This window comes from Nelusetta ayraudi, unplaced genomic scaffold (assembly GCF_046127955.1).
Source record: "Nelusetta ayraudi isolate G7.1 ecotype Tasmania unplaced genomic scaffold, CSIRO-AGI_Nayr_v1 ptg000026l, whole genome shotgun sequence".
Lineage (NCBI taxonomy): Eukaryota > Metazoa > Chordata > Actinopteri > Tetraodontiformes > Monacanthidae > Nelusetta > Nelusetta ayraudi.
Window position 1 is genome coordinate 7035528 of NW_027466076.1, and position 18850 is coordinate 7054377.

General features: G+C 46.3%; 1 protein-coding gene across 2 annotated transcripts in view; it reads left to right on the forward strand.

The window, feature by feature from the left end:
- unc5da (unc-5 netrin receptor Da) overlaps nt 1-18850 on the forward strand; it is a 239964-nt gene that overhangs the window by 31850 nt on the left and 189264 nt on the right. For both annotated transcript variants that reach the window (XM_076029434.1, XM_076029435.1), the window contains exon 2: nt 13174-13353. The gene's annotated coding sequence lies outside the window, so the exon portion shown is untranslated. The remainder of the gene's footprint in view (nt 1-13173; nt 13354-18850) is intronic.

The following is an 18850-nucleotide window of genomic DNA, read 5'->3' on the forward strand; positions in this document are numbered from 1 at the left end:
GCCCCCCTCCTGGGACAGCGTCATAGTTGAACTCACTTTCAAGTGAGAAGCTCATATTTCAAAATGGCAACGATGATGGAAAGTAAGAGTGAGTTTTCTTTTCTTTTTTTTTTTCCTTCCACAGTCGGCTAATTACAAACAAGCAGCCCCGAATACACGCTCAGATTTCTCCCTGCCCCGACGTCACCAAGTATTGGAAAATAAGTCGGTCGTGAAATCTCACCACACCTTTAATAAGAGCATGCAGGCGGAATATTGTTTTCAATTTCAGAGGTTCATTTAACAACATAATGCAAGTCATCATTCTTGTACCCATCCCAGTTAATTCTTGTTTACGCAGTGCTGCCTGGAATGCTGCAATTTCCTAAATCAGGTCAGTGGCTTTCTAAATCAGTGTGTCTGTATGTCTGCGAAACCTGATTAAATCAGACTTAGTGTGCTTTTTTTTTTTTTTTTTTCATAAAGAAAATATCATTTTTGGAGCAATTCCTAATTTTAACAGGCCCGTGGACCCCAGCAAGGCTGCCATTATGCCGTATTATCGTCCCTGTTACAGTTTTATCCACCTCCACTAACCTTTACCCTGCACTCTGCACCTCCCCGCACACACTCGCACATTCCTTGCTTTTTATTCCTGCCCTGTCTCCTCTGTCTCCCTCTAAAGGCTATTTTCCACATTCACTTTTTCTCTGCTCCTCATGACTCAAGTCACGAGTCATTAGAAAAGCCTGACCTTCTGGGAAAGGTCTTGGGTAAGCAGTGATAAAGTAGGGTTGGCCCATTGAAGAAAGCTATGCTGTAGCACCGTAATAGGTGCAGCTATAGTCCAGGGAGCCGACTAATGGTCCTTAACCCCAATGTGCCATTAGGCTGAAATAAAGACTGGAGGGAGGACGGAAAAACCCGTGGTCTCCCTTTCTTTTTTCTGCCCGCTGGTTCGGAGGAAATGGTGTCGCAGCGCAGCATGCCGACATTTTGTTTAATTGTCACCTTGTCACCAAAAACTTTCCTTTGCCGGCCTAAACTGTGGCGACAACGCAGCGGATCTGAAGCCGTACGTCTGTCAGTCATGATCTTGGTTGCACCAAACCTATTGTTCTGGGCATTTTGCTAGAAAGAAGATGAAAACAAGGAGGAACTGTGTTTTTGCTTTTTGCAACAGGCTTTATTCTCCACTATGTCCCACTTCTTTAATAGCGTGCAATCCATTGCAAGGTGGGAATTAGCAAAACAATTGACTACTTAGTATTCCTCAAATCGTCTGTTGTCTTTTTTCTTTCTGTATATCTAAAAGCAAGTAAACACTGAAACAGTTCCTCCATCTGTTACAAACGCAACTGTTTGCAGAGGGATCAGAGGAAGCGAAGGGTGGAGAGGACTTTCAATTTTTACCATCAAACCATTTTGTCCAGGAGGCTGAGGAAAGGGTGGCAGCGGCTCATGGGGCCCGGGCGACGGGGTGAAGCGATAGCCGTCCTGCTAGCTCACTGAAAGCTCATTTACCAGTCGATGTACCAAGTGACCAGAAGATTGCTGTGACAGATACAAGTGACCGGAATGAGTTTCCTCTGTCGGGCGTCCGGGGCCAAACCGCTGTGACGGGTTGACGAGTTCAGGCGTCGGAAGGGGAGCTGAGAGGAGTGTCGCTGTGCTTTTATTTCTAAAGAGGAGAGCTTTTGTTGTTTTCGGACATCGAGATTATGTTGTTTCCATGGAGCTGGAACAGTGCTCACGGCTGGCTGGCAGGATGGAGGGATGGATTAATGATGGACGGTAGATGGATGAATGGATGGTTGGATGGACGGCACGACTTATATTTATATTATTTACTTATATTTTGATATTATTTTGATACAGCGCAGTTTCAGTTCAGTGTTTTTGTTTTGAAACAGCTCTCATTGATTGATGGATGGATAGAAGGATGGATGATGGATGGATGCTGTACAGATGGGTAATTGATAGATGTAGATGGAACTACAGATGAATCGATGGCGGATAAATGGATGGAACATTGGATGGATGGGCAGCGCAACTTGTATTTTCAATGAATTCAATACGGCAGTGTTCAAAAAAGTTTCTTTTTCAGTTGTGCCATTATTTCTAACTAGGGCCCTTAATGAGACTTTGAACTTTCAAAGCTGAACACGCAGAGTCCAAGCTCCAAGCTGTGGACAAAATGGCAACCCGGCCTGAACTATTTCATCTCCCCGTTGTCTTTTGTGCCCCAGCTCAAAAAAAAATGAGCATATGGCCGACAGAAAAAAAAAAAAAAATGAGACAACACACGTGCTGCGAGTTTCCAGCAGAAGGTGAAAACACATTAATGAGCATTGAAAAAAAGGCAAAAAGAAATCTCATTAACTCCTGACTCAAGAGCCGCTCGCACTGTGGGACCGACGTAAACACACCAATTTGTGTTTCCTTTTGTTGTCACCAAAACTGTAACCGGATGCCGGCATTCAAATGTCGGAACGCGTTTGCAATTAGCACGCGCATTGTGATCGTAAGATGACAAACGCCAGCGTGCAGCTCTTTCTGTTGCGCGTAGGAAAGCGGGTTTAGCCCGACGACAACCACGCGATGCGGTTCAAAGTTTTCTTGCGGGTGCTCCCGGCATGAAAAACTACAGAAAAAGATGAGAAAAAACAAGAAGAAAAAAAACCCTCTGTCTAGCAGAGTGACAGTCGATGGTGCCCTGCTCTGTCAAACTCGATTAGCATTCATTGAAACACGGCAGCCTGGAATTGATTTGCAACTTGCCGTTTTATCGCGCTTCTACGTTGACGTGACACGCAGGTGTTAGCATCACCACGTCTCTGGGTCTCCCCGCGCTTTGGTGGGATTTCACCGTTTTTTAAAGGTGGGATTGTTTGACCGCTGCCGTGCGACGGAGAGACATATGTCGAGGGCTCCACTCGAATTAAATCAATTCCTCAAGCGAATCGCGCCCTCCGATCCTTTTCCAAACAAGTGTCACGGCGGAGGCGGTCTGCTTAGCATATTACGGCTAATCAATTGACCGCCGTGTTGATTAATGGAGGTCTGAGTTAAACCGAGCGGACCAGAAGTGGATGTTAGAGGCCTGCTCCCGCGGCACTATTGATTGCGACGAGGGTCAGCTCGCGTGACGTGTCACTGTAACGGCGGGCGGCGTGCGCGCCTGTGTGTGTGTGTGTGTGTTTGTGTTTGTGCGCGCATGCGCTCGTGCGTCTGCATCCTGTTATTCCGAAGCGGAATATTGAGTAGCTGTCCATCACGTCGGTGCTAAAAGTAGAGTGGCACCCTGCGCAGAGCACTGGCACGCGGAGTGAGCAGATGGTGCCATTTTTTATTAATGATTAACATCAACATTACGCTGCGCACATATCAAAACAGGCCACACGCGCCGCCGCAGCAGAGCGGCTTAGCGTACTGTAAACCTAACCCGACACGCGTGTGTTATAAGATGTGGGCCGGAAAACATGAATATTCACAGAGAGCTCATTCACGTACGGTTCGAGGAAACAAAAACACGACAGGGTTAGAAATAGGACATTGGCTGGGAACTCAGATGTGTTTTTTTTTTCCCCCCCCGTATGTGAAAAGCATATTTCAGTCTGAATTTCCGCACGCAGTTGCAAAACATCGCGCAGCCTGGTCGGAGCAGATTTCCCTTTCAGCGCTTGGCAAAATCCCGCCACACAGCGCGTTTTGGGAATAGCGCTAAATTGGCTAGACGAGACCGCCGCCCATAAATAAACATGGTCACCGGGGCTCGCCGTTGCAAAGGGGGCCCTGGCACTGATGGGGATCAATAAATAGAAGAAATCCCTCGGAGATGTATGCAAAGCCTTGGCTCGAGAGGCAACATAATGCCGCGCTGCACTTTGCGATAGTAATAAGTCAAGAGTCTAATCGGGACAGCTGCTGTTTCCGCTGTAGCTGGACTTTTTCGGAGGGCAGAAAAGTGGAGTGAGTTTCCATCACTTCTTCACATCCTTCTTCCTTCGCCAGGGAGAAGAAACTGTCACGGATGCCGTCAGTGGTTGGTAATGACTAGTGATTGGTTAAGGAGTCATTAGATTAAGGCTAGAGAGTTGTTTTAAATTGAAATACATGGGGTCCAATTGACTTGCTAAGCTATATAGCTGCGGTTGATAATGGTAAATAAATGGTAAATAAATTCAATTTGATTAGCGGATTTGTAATCCTAACATTTACATTTACTTAATTTCCCCAACTCCTTTTATTTGTATTTTAGCGCTGTGCAAACAACATTTAATTGAAGAAAAAGAAGAAGAAGAAGAAGACCTTTGTTTATCCCACGGTGGGCAAATTTGTATAATTACAGCAGCCAAAAAAAAAAGTAGCAATAGTGCAAAAGATCCAGAATTATATTAACTAAGGATAGAAGCAAAAAATATAATATCTGCTGGTATAAACAGAAAATAAAAAGCAAAGACATAATTGATTGATTGACAATCGTTTTTTTTTTTTTTTACAAATTCCGGGTCGACGAAAGAAAAGAAAAAGTTATTTACAATCAGTATTCCAGCTTGTAGCAGATAACATACGCTATCGATGCTGGTCACATGTCCCCTGAAATGCCGGAGGACTCGCAGCCGTATGCTAATGCGGGTGTTGAGCGGCAGAACCCGTTTTGCCACAAACCGGGCTGTCAGTGATGAAGCTATGAAGATGAAGCAACCCGCAGCATGTGGGATGTCAATGAAAATGAACCGATCAAAGAGCGGAGGCAGGTTAATTGGAGCGCACATCAAAGTCTCTGGATCCTCAGGAGGGAAAGATTCGCATTACCGCGTGCTTGACACGCGCTTCGTCCAATCACACGGACCTTATCTGAGCCCCTTGCTCACTCAGGCCAGACACCCCGCGGAAGGAAAAGCAGCCCCGTTCGTGGCAGAGGGAAAAGCCAATCTGTTGTGTTACTTTTTTTTTTTTTTTTCCCTGTGAATTCCAGGGACGGCGCCGTGTTGTTGCCTTGTGCTACAAACTGTAACTGTCCTACTTTATACCCAAATTGCTGCTTCATTTCACAACCTCTATTTTCTTCTGTATCTGTGTTTTTTCCTTACGACTTTGTGTAAATGGCAGAGAGGGGGTTGGGGGTGGGTTGAGTTAAATGGCTGCGCCCAGCAATTTTCACTCTCATTCTCTGTCCTCCTCGCCTGTTTCTGTCACCTTCCCACAAAGGTAGGAGTGGAATTTTACTAATGACACTCCTGGCAATCCAATTTTTGTCTCTTTCAGAGTCTTTTTTTTCTAGTCGTGGTAGAATATTCCTCCCCTCTCTCTTGGCCATCAACATTTAGATCCCATAATTGCCATTTTCAGATCTTTTTATTATTCCCCCCCCCCAGACTCCTTATTGGCACACTAACTCTCTGGGCCACAACCCCATGATGACTTCACAAAGGGGTCAACCTATCAGAACTGTGCAAAGCGAGTAAGCTTTGGAGGGAATTGACTCGGAAAAATGTACCTTTCAAGCCCGTCAGTGCGTCTGAAGTATCTGAAACGCTCAGACAAAGAACGCATGCCTTCCCTCACGCTGGGGTCATTCATAATATTGCCGCGTATGAAACCCTTCCGTTAATGTACGGCATATAATATTCAGCCGGCACTCATCAACATGAATGTAGCCTGGATTAATCTTGCTGTCGTTCACAATGACTGATTGCCCTCACGTCTGCACTGGAAGTGAATTAATTGCGCGGCCTCATGTCAGCCGGAGCACCTGAGGAGGAGAAAAGGAATTCAGAGTACTGATAAAGATGTGTAGTACAGTCCATTAGAGACAAATCAGCTTGCATGATTTGAGCCTTGTCATTAATATGCGGACCGATGTCTATCGGAATATTCCGGAATACGACATTCAGTTTTCGAAGCTGTTGGGGCGGAATATCGAACTCATGACAGAAGTTTAGTTGACACCACTGAGCTTTGGGGGATTTTTCGTTGTTTCTTTTTTCTTTTTCTTTTTTTGGCATGTGCACACATGGATGCATGCCCTCTTTGAAATTCACTACCGCGTTAAAGCCCCTTCATTTAATTAAATCAATTCAGGCAGCATATCAAACTGGACGGGTAAACGCAGCGGCGTATAACAGTGAGGCGGTCCTGCAGGATATCGACAGATGTGTTTCAATTGGCACTGTTTGTTTGCGCTCTTCAACGGAGCTCATTTATTTATTACAAGGCGAGTGTTGTTCCAGCGGTGCATTGTGTCTCTTTGCACTGGTAAAACATGGCAACTATTTCTTCCTTCGTAATATCTCTTCTTCGACTACTGCCGCAACTATTACAACTACTACTACTACAGCCGCTAGTACTACTACCTTTTAATGACAAATTGCAAAGACAAGTTAAAGACAGTCAAGATGACAATGTATTAAACTGATAAAAAAAAAAAAACACGCCACGATAGCAAGAAGCACGTTAGCTAGCTAATGCATAATCGGTGGACACACACTGGTGCACGTGGTTTACCAACACTTGACATCGTTCTCGTCTATTTTCGCAGCATACTTCCCACACTTGTTTACTCAAGGTGTTGAGTATCGCTGTCAGCGTTGAGTAAAAATAATGTTTTTTTAGCAACATTAGCTTCTGGCGGATTCCTAATCCGGCGAACGTTATCTTGACGTGACTTTAAAATATTTTTTTTTCCCCCGCCTGAAAGTCTGTGGCGTCGTCTGTTTTCGCCTCGCTCCCATCTCGCTATCTTTTCATTTTGCTCTCGCGGACACCGCCAATAATAAATGACGGCAAACTAGCAATCGTTCAATGCCAGCGCACAGCTGTACACGCGAGCAATTAACCGTATTGGCGAGCGAGGCGATCCGCCACAATGTATAGCTGCAAACCATTTTCCCAGATGTTCCGCTAAATCTCTGCCGTTATTTTTTCTCTCTCTTTTTTTTTTTTTTTTTCCTGTAAACTCTCCTGGAGGAAACTGCAACATTTGTTTGAAAGCATTACATGGAGGGAAAGAGAACAAGGGAGGCTTCAAGGCGCCGCTCCAAGGGATGTTTTTGGGTGAGACTTAAAGTCTTTAAAATCTGTAATTGCCCCCAAAGGCGTCGCCGCCTTGGTTTCGCTAAATGTTGCATTAAGTCGTCTGCCACATACGGATCTCCTCCCTGCCTCCAGGGCGGCAACTGTTGCCTTCGGAGGGATGAATAATTTTTCTAATTTGTCGAACAGTCCGTCTTTTGCCTTTCCAGGAGCGCGATACCCCAGGATTAAGGGCAGAAACCCCTGGCAACAACAGGTGCCTCGTGCCCATTAGACACACGGCCAGAGCTCAGCTTTTGCACAAAACATCAAGCCGCTTATCTGCTATGCTTCCAACCACAATTAGGTTTTTCCACAATAAACAAGCCAGACCAGCGAGGAAATCTATTTTGTGCTTTCAGCGTCTTCCGTTATTTAAAACAAATTTGCAGAGGGATTGTTGTTAAAACTCCATAGAGATGAATCAATTGTTGTTGTTTTTTTTTTTTTCAGCTGTAGCAGTTTAACACTGCATGGATCCATGTATTAGATTCATACATTGGGAGTCACGCGATGCCACCTGCTCATCTCCATGTGCGTCATCAGGCCATTAGGACAGGCCGGAAATTTGAATGGCAGTGACGTCAACAATATCAGTACTATGAACACTGTGGCCAGTTAGAATTGGTTCCCCGTGATGTGTCGCAGCAACAGCTGAGCACGCGGCCTCGAGCCGAGTTTCACAGTTGAAATATGAGCAGTCCGACGGCACGTTACGCACCAAACCGAGATATGGATCGGTCGGTTTTGTTAACTTCAAAGCAGTCACCCGCGTAACAGCGTATTTGTATGTATGAGGAGGTAGCGGTATGTATTATGGCAGGTTCAACCTCGCTCACACCGGAGACACTTTTCACCAACAATTGGCCCTGTTTGATACGCAACTGTCCAACCAAACATATTGTACTATTGGACTCTCCTGGCTTGCCGGGAAAAGTTTGTTTCGTGGCCCCTACATCATCCTGCAGGCGGCAGTAAGGCCGATGGGAAGTCTGGAGTGATAGTGAGGCATGTCAGGCTCCAGACAAAACAGATTTCGGGGGGCGGGAGGGGGGGGGGCGCACCATTAGGTGCACCAAAAAATGGATAACAGAGGTTGGGGGGGAAGTGAGTCGAAGCGGAAAAGAAAGAAGGAGGCGGCAACAGATAACAGACGACACCGTCGCCTCTCTGCTCCTTACCAAAGGCGGCAATCTTCTCCCCGGAACGGAAAATCTCTAAATTTACATCCTGGCGAGAGGCGGAGAGGGAGTAAAGTCGCATTCCACGTAAATCTAAAGGCCGTCACGGTGACAGGTGCACAAAATGCTCCGATCAATTAACGGGGGGGGGGCTTTTATAGGTGTGTCATCTGTCACTCCTGCCGCCATTAGTTCACTTTTCCAGCACTTTTTCTCCCCCCAATTTGGCAGCTCATTAATTTGGAGTTTTATGCGCGACAGCAGCTACGATTATATTCCACTCATAGGCGGCGGCGGCGGCGGCGGCGGCAGCCGGAGCATCCGCGCGGCCGCTTCCGACACCGCACTCGATCATAATGTTATCGATGAATTATTTAGATTCCAGGGCCGCCCGCGCTCCCCGTGGTTTAACACGAGCTGGTCTTTGCAGCCGCAACAATTACCAAACCCTGCTATTTTCGACACTTTGTTTAATTACGCCAAAAATGCCCCCCGGGGAAAAAAAAAAAAAAAAAAAAAAATTCCGGGTTTCACCCAGCAGCAGCTGTGCGTCCTCTTGACGACAAGCTAGCGTCACCGTCGACGTTAAGCATCTTCAAGATGAACGCCCCGCAGTCCCGCAAATAAATAACGGCCTGCGCGCCACGAAAGGTGTTCAACAATGTGATTAATCTGAAGATAATCGCAGACTAATGCGCTCGGCTCTGATCTTTGGCACCGCCGCGATAGCGGAGGGGAAATATGAGTGGAAGTTTGAAATGCACATTTTTCATCCCCGCCGCGGAATCATCTGTTTTAGCCACCGGCAGATACGTCTTGTTTTGTATTGTTTGCGAAATATATCGCCATTTTATTCATGTATACAGTAAAAGGGGGGTGTCTCGACTTGAAAGTTGTTTTGCCGCCTCCATGTTTTATTCATTTTAAAAGTGAGATTTAAGTGAAACCGCCGGTTCCAGTGGGTAAAACGTCTCCCTCTCTCCACCCGTTTGCCGCATCCAGTCGCAGCTCGCCTTCGAGTGTCGCATCAGTCGAGGCGGCGAGCACCAAGTCAATTTTTCCGCCACAGCTGCTGCCCAACGGAGGCTGATGAGAGTGAGATATGCAGAGGCAATAGGCGGTGGTCCCATTGATGACTGATCCTTATCCGTCCGCCAAAGCCTTGGCTCCCAGCTCAGCTTAGCTTACATCTCTGGCTAACAGCTGTTTTATCACCGCTCCTCTAATTATACCCAAATAGCTTCCTGCTCCGTGTGTGCAAATAAAAGGTCGTATACTTTATTTAATGCAGGAGGTTCGGTTGAGGTGGGGGGGGATACAGAATAAAAGGTTAAACAAATGTGCTTGGATAGTGTGTTGTCTTGACATTTAACTACATTTACTTTGATTGCAGCTTACATTTGACCTTTGCATGCACGGAAACAATAGATGTTTTAAAATTCCGGGGCTGCAGAATTGATTGGCGCGATTTGCGTGTGATTGGAGCCCTGACGGAGAGCGATCCACCGCTACTCGCGGTTGTCTTGTGCTCCCCGTGATAAGAGAAGGTCATCCAACTCCACATTCAGCAACTTTGTGGATTAAGATCATAACCATCGATAGAACTGATCAAATTGTGTCTACGGTCCCGGCACGTCGGAAGTTTATCTAAAGTGCAGGGAGGCTTGACCAGCCGTGCAGTTGTTGGTCCTAAAATGTCACGTGGGAAGCTTCCTCATAAAGCTTTAATGTCATCGCTGTAAAATGTACACCTGTCCTTGCTGTTATGGATTAAAAGGCTATTTCACGAGTATACAAGTACAACGCGAACGCGCAGTTGCATCCCAACTATGTCTGGGAGCATCTAGTGGTGGCATTGCAGGTTACAACCAAACAAACACCTCCATGCTAAATGTATTAATTTTTTTCTAGCGACTAAGACTGAAAACTACAGCCAGCGTCAGTAAATACAAGGCAAGTGGACACTTTTCTGGACCATTATTGCAAAGGGTTATCTACAATTTCAACCTGCAAATGTTCTGTTTTTAACCAAGATACGATTGAAGATGCGAAAACGGGTTATAGATTTGGTAGCTTTTTTTCCCCCCCTTCATATCATTTAAAGGATACTAATCGCCCGCTGGAACAAACCGAGCGAGGGATGAGCCAACGACTAGGAAGTGAGGCTGGCAAGGCTGGTGATCGATCAGGCAGATAGCTGAGTTGACAGGCTGCCTGCTAATCAAGCAGGTTGGTGATCGAGGACGGGCGACTGTCTGTCTGGCAGGCAGGCAGGCGGGCGGGCGGGCGGGCAGGCAGGCTGACAGTGAGCACGTCTGAGGCTGCGGTGATAAACACTCTGGGTGGCTTGATCTTGAAGCGAGGCGAGGTAGGTCATGGACAGGTTGGCGGGAGACTCTGTAGCGCGCAGGAGGGCTTAATTAGAGACGCTCTAAACAAACATCAACTCGCCGGGGCAGTGTGAGTAGCCCAGATGATTCTGGAGAATGTAGAAAACCACGCTGCTTTAAATGGCTCCCATTTGAAGGTCCATTGTGGAATATTTGGCTTGATTTATGATTTTTATATCGGTAAGAACTTAATATGTTTCTCATAAATACATTAATGAAAGTGTATAATCGCAATACAATAAAAGCTGCCATCTTGCACCAGCCGGGGATGGACAATCCAGCCCGCCTGACTGCATGTTTCATTACTAGGGTGACTGCTCGCGTCTTCAAATCAACCAATAGAGGAGAAGGCAGACGAGGTATCCGGGTTTGGTGCGCAGGCCACCGTAGCTCACTGTCAAGCTCAGGAGGAGTAGAGTGAAAGACGCTGCAATCTAAAATGTCACCAAAATCTCCAAGTAGTTGGGTTTGCGTGATCGATCAATGTTGGTTGCAGTTGGACAGCAAATTACTGTGAGGTTTACTGTACAGGCATGACCATTTGCTCTGCACTGTACCGACAGAGAGGGCAGAGTCTGGGGGAGATTTTGTCAGAAGGTTATATTATTAAAATCGTAATTTTCGTCTTCTGTATTTGTCATCGGAGGACCTTCGGAGGTTTCCTGATTTAGTCTAACCCTACCATCAATTGTAAATAACTACTGATCGCTGCCACCAAGGCACACAGAAGGAGACGGCAAACGTGGGCAAGAAGTGGTCGCAAGTGCTGCTCCTGCTAGAGAGATTAGCATGTTTGTTGCCGTAGCAGCAGACTCGCCGTGAGGTATGTTGACTCATGGCTAACGTCGTCTCTCACACCAGTAAGACTTAGAGACTTAAAGCCCGCCTCGCCATTACCAATCGAATTGGTTCCACCTGACAATGAAAGACAGATGGTTCGCCCACTCACACCTTTCAAGGTTTGTTCAAGCCCGTTCCAAATTCTCTACTTTGTCTACAGGCTCTTTACCAGATGGCCGTGTCAGATAAATCCATAGGATTTGGGAAACCTTTCATCTAGCGTGTCAGGCTAGCTTTATTTCTTACAAACATTACATCCTTCTTTTTAAACACAGTGCGCACAAAGTTACTCAGCTCATGAGAGCACTAATAGAAACTGTCAGGGATCGAATCACCATGGTCAATATCTCAGAAACGGGATGATTAAACACCTTGACAATATCAGTAACCGCTAAGCCCATATGATGAAGACACGAAGCGGGAAAATACGATTACACCAAATAATATGAAGCTATTGGCTCATGCCTGTAATTCCTCACGTCCGCACTCGGTGACAAGACGAAAACACAGGGGCGAGCCCCATTTTTAAGGTGGAGTGCCAGCCTGACGCGAGCAGATCCATCAGCGTGTCTCCCACAGAGATAGCGAGATGATGGATGGATCCTGTGGATTGATTTAGGCCTCAGCTTCCCTTTCTGACTGACTGAACGCTGGCGCAAATAACTCGAGCCGGCTGAGAATGCGTTTACGGCGCGCACTTCTTCCACAGCTGAGTTCATCCATCACCGAGGGCTCATTGTTAGCCGCCGTGCGCTCAAGGTTATTGTTTTTTTGCGTTATTGTTTCCTAATAAGCGAGAGCTTTGACACTACTGGAACCTGAACACTTCTGGGGGAGTTTACTGCATATTAGAATAAGGAAGGAAGGTTTTCCCAGTCAGTCTGTTGGCTGTTGTATCTATTTGTTTTATGTTTCTGGTAGCCTAGTGCATTTGAACATACTGTCTCGTCATAAAGAAGGCAAATCCTTTGATTCTTTTCAAGACTTTTTAAACTGTTGTTTATTTTTTGGGGGTACTGCAAACCTTCTACAACAGTTCAGTTCATTCTGCGGATTTCTAACATGGTCCAAAAAACCTAATTCCACTACCAGCTTAAGAAAAACTAAACCAAAAAAAAAAAAAACGTACTGTAGAAAAGTTGAAAGAAAAGGGCGACCTTTGTAGAGTGTAGCCGTTCCATTTTCAAGTTTCCAGCTTCAGCCGCTGACAGCTGTGCCGGGGCTGGTGCCGTGTGCCGCAACTCCTGACTCTTGGAGTAAAGTGAAAACATGTTTCCACAGAAAAAAGCCTTGAGCAGCATTTTTTTTCCTAATGAAAAAGCTGCGACTACTACTGTAGCCATGCTAGCGTCTTTAGCGGCAGCTACGCTAGGGCTATTGGGCAGCTGCTGCTTCCTGATTTGGTCACAACTAAAAAAAAGGAAGCTGATTTTAGATTTGAAATGAAAACTGAAAATGCCTTATACTTATAAGGTGGATGTGAAATTTTAAAAAGGGTCAGCAGACTTCTTGCTGTATATCATTTCTATTTTACAACCAATTAAGTGCTTAATATTATCTTTCCTTTTTTTTAAAAAAAAAATCACTCATTTCACAATCTGGAAATATTAATCATCGTCCTCTTTATAATTATTATTCTGTCGGTGCACAAGTTTTTGATTGACATTGGTTTGTTTTTTTTCTTCTCCGGGGCGCCCGTGGATCAGGTGGTAAAGAGGTTGTCCAGCCGCAGACAGCTTGGTGCTTCCACCCCCACCATGCACCCTGCAGCCCACGCGTCCAAGTGTCCTTGACAGAGATACTCAGCCTTAAACTGCCGATGTTGCACCATCCCTCCGCATGTGTGAATGGATAATACCGCTAATGACTGGGTGATACCCTGCAAGGTAAGCACCCGTGCTCCCAGCATTTGAATAGATCGTCTGAATAGATCAATGCCGTCTTGAAATAAAAGGAACAAAGAGGGGGAAGGGAAAAAAGAGAGAATATCATATCAAGGGCTGCTTCAGTGTGGTCCACATCAAAATTTCATTAAAACTCCAATATTTTGTTTATGTGGAACGACTCAAGCTGTGGATTTATCAAATTGCGTGCCCACTTTTCATTTATTTCTATGAAAGATAAACCGGAAACAATGTGTCACCTGCATCATTCACTTGCTAATTAGTGGTTCCGTTACTTTCCACTCCGATGAAGCTTTCACTTCATGTGGCACCCCCTTTTGTCAAGCATGTTTCCGGTCTGCTGATAATATGCGGCAGTATTGCCTTTGTATAACCAGCCATACTAAAAAAAAAAAAAAAAATACCCATGGTGTTCCAAAGGACTTTATGAATTAAACATGCAGGTGCTCAGCTGGAAGCCGCTGCAGCTCCGACAATCATCACAGCAGCTTGTGTTCTGCAAAATACCAGATTTTTTATTTATTTATTTATTTCTTTATTTTTGTTCAATTCGCGTCTTTGTTCCCTCTTTTCAGTGTTTATTTTAGAAACAATAACATCCAGAGGATTCTTGTGTAAGACAACATGACCGCGTTTTTTGGAGGGGGGGCGGGAGGGGGCAGAGTGACTGGCATTGATTCAGGGTCAGTTATACCTTAAGCGCTACCTCCTGATGGCCACCGGGGGTCACATATCCTATTAGCATGAGACGAGGATTGCCGGAGGTCGCCGCTCTTGTCCAGTGCGGCGCCTCCTCTCTGTTTCACACGTGCAGGGTCTCTGGATTAAACACAGAAGTAGCCGACTGTCTTTTACGTTCGTCCCCAACTGCTATCGCAACCGCTATCAGTAATTTCCTCTGCAGCCGCAAAATTTCTTTTTAATTATTTCCTCTTTATTAGATTGAGAACAGCGAAGTGAGACAGGGAGAGGAGCAGAGAGTGGTGAGTTTTGTGCGGCACAGAGCAAAGGTTTAAATTAAATTTCCACCTGGTGAGCGTGTAGGCGCCCCTGCCTTGATATGTGATTATGCAAAGCGAGAACCTTTCTTTCTGCCGTCTATAGCAGGGGGCTGCTTTTCTCTTCGCACCAGCCACTGTCTGGCTCTGCGGCGAGTCATATTCTAAAATCTCAGCCACATAATGATGTATTTATATTTGAAAATGGTGGCCATGCCAATCTCTGGCTTTTGCAGCGCCCATCTTCAGTGGGTTCAACGTGTAAGACTTGTGATTGTGTCCTGCTGATTAGAAACCTATAGTTTTTCTTTTCGCGGCTTGCAATAGGAGGTCATTTACTCCTGTAACACAGTTGTGAAGTGATGGTACTTACATTAGTTACATGGCAAAAAAAAACCCTCTGGCGTTTCCTTGATTTTGCCTTTGGCGATCATGGAAACACTCCTCATTGTCTCACTGCAATATTTACGGTGAAGAAAATGCACACGATGCGGCACACGGCACTGTGGCAAACGTGCCCTCAGCTGCCACGCGGGGATTGCACGCCAGTGCCATGAAACACATTTGCATCACTGCTGACGGAGATCAAAACAAATGTATAATTTACGGTTCATCGCAGCCGAGAAAGTGAAACGAGTCACTTAAAAGATCGGGCGCTGTCGCATTCTTCAAAAGACTTGGAGTGCGGCTAGCTAACCGAACAGCAGACCGTAAACACGTGTGCGGCACGTACAGAGAGACCGCGAGCGTATTAAAATAGAATTCAAGAACTCTTTTAAACTCTTTTAAATGTGACCATTTGTACATCCATATAAATATGTGAAATTGCCAGCAGCACTTTATAAGGGAGAGGACCATACCGAGCGCAACCCTGGCGCACTGTGGCTAAGAAGGTCTGCCAGTGTTCCTGCCTCCCCAAGGCCCACCCACAGAGTCGCATACGCTTTCAATATGAATGCACATGCCAATCCATTTTTGATAAAACTGCTGTTAGTGCAGCATGCACGCTTGCCCTCGAGCCGCCGTCAGTCTCAAGGGGGCCTCCCGCAGCACTGCTCCACCTTCTTCTGGGGCGTATAAGGGCACCAGTGCAGAGTAGGCCGACTGGCCCACTGAGGTCGACGGAAATGGTTTCTGTTGGATGCTGGCATGAGGTTGCATCCGAACGCATCATCCGTAGCTGCATAGACGCGTAGTTTCCAAATTTGGGATAAAGAAAGTGCAGCGATTGTAGTGTATTATATTCTATTCCATTCTATCGGAATGACTCAAGACACAGCATGTGATGTCGTGCTGGGAATAAAGTCGTTTCTTGGGATTTTCTGGCCTTTAATAACCTTTTCAGACACATAAAAAGTCCCTCCAAAAAATGTCAAAAATATACTGTAGAAAGATTTGTTATGAACCACACACAGCTGTTTTCATTTTTGCATTGCCGTCTATGGGAATTTATTTTTATTTTTTGCATTTTTAGCTGCAGTACCTCAAGTGGCCACTGGAAAAGAAAATCGCTGCAGAGCCACATTAGAAGTCCAGTATCTAGTTCTTCTAAGACGCCCATGGCTGATGCATTAGCGATTGGCGCCGACCTTGCAATTACCCGCAGTGCATTTTTTTTACTGAGTGTGCAGACAAAACGACTACGGAGCGCAAAACAATGACCAGAAAGACCAAAATGAATCCGCGGCCTCTGTGTTTGATTTCCACCCGGCGGTTAACGCGCCTCTGGCACATTCGGCGACTCCACATCGGTCTCTCCGCAGGGGTGATTCTGATGGTGGTGGAGGGGGGGGGGTGGCGGTCTCCTTCCTGTTTACACCGAGGAGCACTTGTTTTTTTGGCGAGACCCTCCTTCCCCTTGCATTCCCTTCCCTCCCCTTCCCTCCCCGCGTGTTTTTCACCCCGTCCTTTGCCCTTGTTTTGGAAAGAGGAAGGCTGACTGATCGGGGGGGACAGATGACTACTCACGTTTGGGCCCGAGCCAATCCCTCTGCCGCTTCTTCTTCTTCTTCTTCTTCTTCTTTTCCTTTTTTTTTTTGCCCACTCAAGGTCGACGGCGGAGGGAGAGAGTAAAGGGTGCCGCTCCGTCTCCCAGAGGTACAAATCACAGCGGCGGACAGGCAAAACACCTGAGCTGTCCAGCGCTGATTAAAGACCTTGCCGTGCACTTTGCCGTACTTTTTCCTCTCCCCCTCCCCCGCCAGAACTTTTACCCCGGCAGTAATTGTTACGTACTGTTGACACAGCCCCATGTATTGCGCTCTTCGCAGACATGATTGCGTCGCGGAGTGGGAAACGCATGCGTCATCCACCAGCGGTCGGGCTGTCACTTCTTCATCACCACTAGGGATGAGCCAATATCACTTTTTTCTTTTTTTACACAAGCAGAGTACAAATACTTGGTACTTTGGTACTCACCTATACCGACGCTGAGTACTTAATAAGGTCATTACACATCGTAGAATTACTTTGATTCTTTTTTTTTCTTCTTTTTTTTTTTCAGTTTTCCGCGGATGTTCTGTTATTTGGGCAACATTCCTCAGCATGTCTTTCCAGAGCAGGGGTGGGCAAACTTTTTGACTGGTGGGGCCACAATGGGTTCTAAAAATTGACAGGAGTAGGAGCAGATGGATGGAGTGTTTTGGTGACCCACCTCATAGGAGAAAAAAATATATCATGGGATGTGTAGAAAACATGTGCTTATGAACATGTCTATTGAAAATGAGCAAACGCATTAGAATAAAGTATCTGTCTTTGAAGCCCCACGGTGTTTAGCTCTTTATTAAAAATACTCTTAAAACACTGACAAAATGGATGAAATGCTGCTACTTCATTACTAACTTGCTATTAATGTGATTTCTTCAAGTTTGGCAGGCTGGATTAAATAGCTTCATGGGCCACATGTGGCCCCCCTGACGGTAGTTTGCCCATGCCTGTTCTAGATCAGGGGCGACTGTCACAAGTTTCACTGCAGTACAAACACAAATTCAGCTAAATTGTTATATACTCATACAACTCGGTGTGGTGGTATCGGCACGGACTTTACAAGTACGAGCAGAGTACTCAACACCGGTAGTACTGATACCCCTGTACTGGTATCGGTATCGGTGCATCCATATTTATGAATATCGATCACAAGTCACCGGCGTCACGGCCAACCCAGTCGGAAAGCGGGCGGCACCGTACGTTTCGATTAGAACACGAAAAGGAAAAATAAAAACCCATTGTGTCTCCCCTCTTCATTTATTTCGCCGTCAGCATCTGTTAATCGCTGCGTTTGAGAACGCCGCCGCCGCCGCCGCCCATAAACATCGCGCTCACGTCCCCGCGTGCGAACTCCTCGTGCTTTGTTTTGAAAAACGAGAGGAAATTGAGAGTTGCGCGGCTAAGGAGGAGAAGCGGATAATTGGTCCCGGTGGACGCGGCGCGTGATGTGAACTTTGTTCTGAGATTTCATGACGGCGTTTCAAGATGTACACCGCCGGTGGCGCTGTTGGCAGCGAGCCCAGTTGTGATAGCCCCCCCACGCCCCCCCACACACACACCTCGCTCGCTCTCTCTCGCCCTCTGTTACCCCCACCGCCCCGCACAGAGTTGACTTTATTTACGCTTCTCACAAACAAAAGCACAAAGTACCCGGCTATGTCACGACTGAAGTACACTTTAATATGTATAAAGTATCTCCTCCCTGCTGCTCTGTGTGGGGGGAAAAACAAAGCAATACCAGAGAGCAAGCTTTTCATACCCACAATCTGTTGTTCTTAGCATCACTTTAAGCAGCTTTTTATTGGCTCGGCTTTATTAAGTTGAGGAAAACTTATTCTTTAAAAAAAAAAACAAACAAAAAAAAACCCCAACAACTAGAAAACAAGCCACGAGCAAGAGCAGCTTTTCCATTTTTAAGGTTTCTTCATATCTTTTTTTGTGACTCCTTTACCGGCAGCGATACCAGCGCGGTTGGCGCCGCTCCTGTGTCACCTGATCACCTGTCACCGCCTGTTCGCTCCTATTCTGAATTCTGTCGTTTTCCCCACAGTTAACCCCCCCCCCCCGCCCACCTTCCCACGCAACCACCCTTCCCCCCACGCCCCCCCAACCCCACCCCTCCCATCCCGCACAGTGTCAGCAAGGCACAACACAGGAGCTCCGGATCAAAATCCCGGCTATTTTGCAGCGCCGCTGATTGGCAGCTGCTCTAGCCCCTGGGGCAATTTTGCACCAATCACCAAAGACAGTTTGTCTTCAGCTTTGCATGAATGTCAGAAGCCCGAGGGCAAGATCGCTGGAGAGGCTTTGGTGGAATCCAGTTATTCAGTTTTGACATTTGATTTCCATAAAACACGAGGAGAGGTTGCAGCTCCGCCGACTGACGTGATTGGAAAGACTCCGCCGCCCGTAAATTATTTTATTTTCCGATGTTTGGAGGCGGATGCTCTTTTTCTGCGGTGGGACTTTTGCTCTTCATTGCAAACAAAAACACA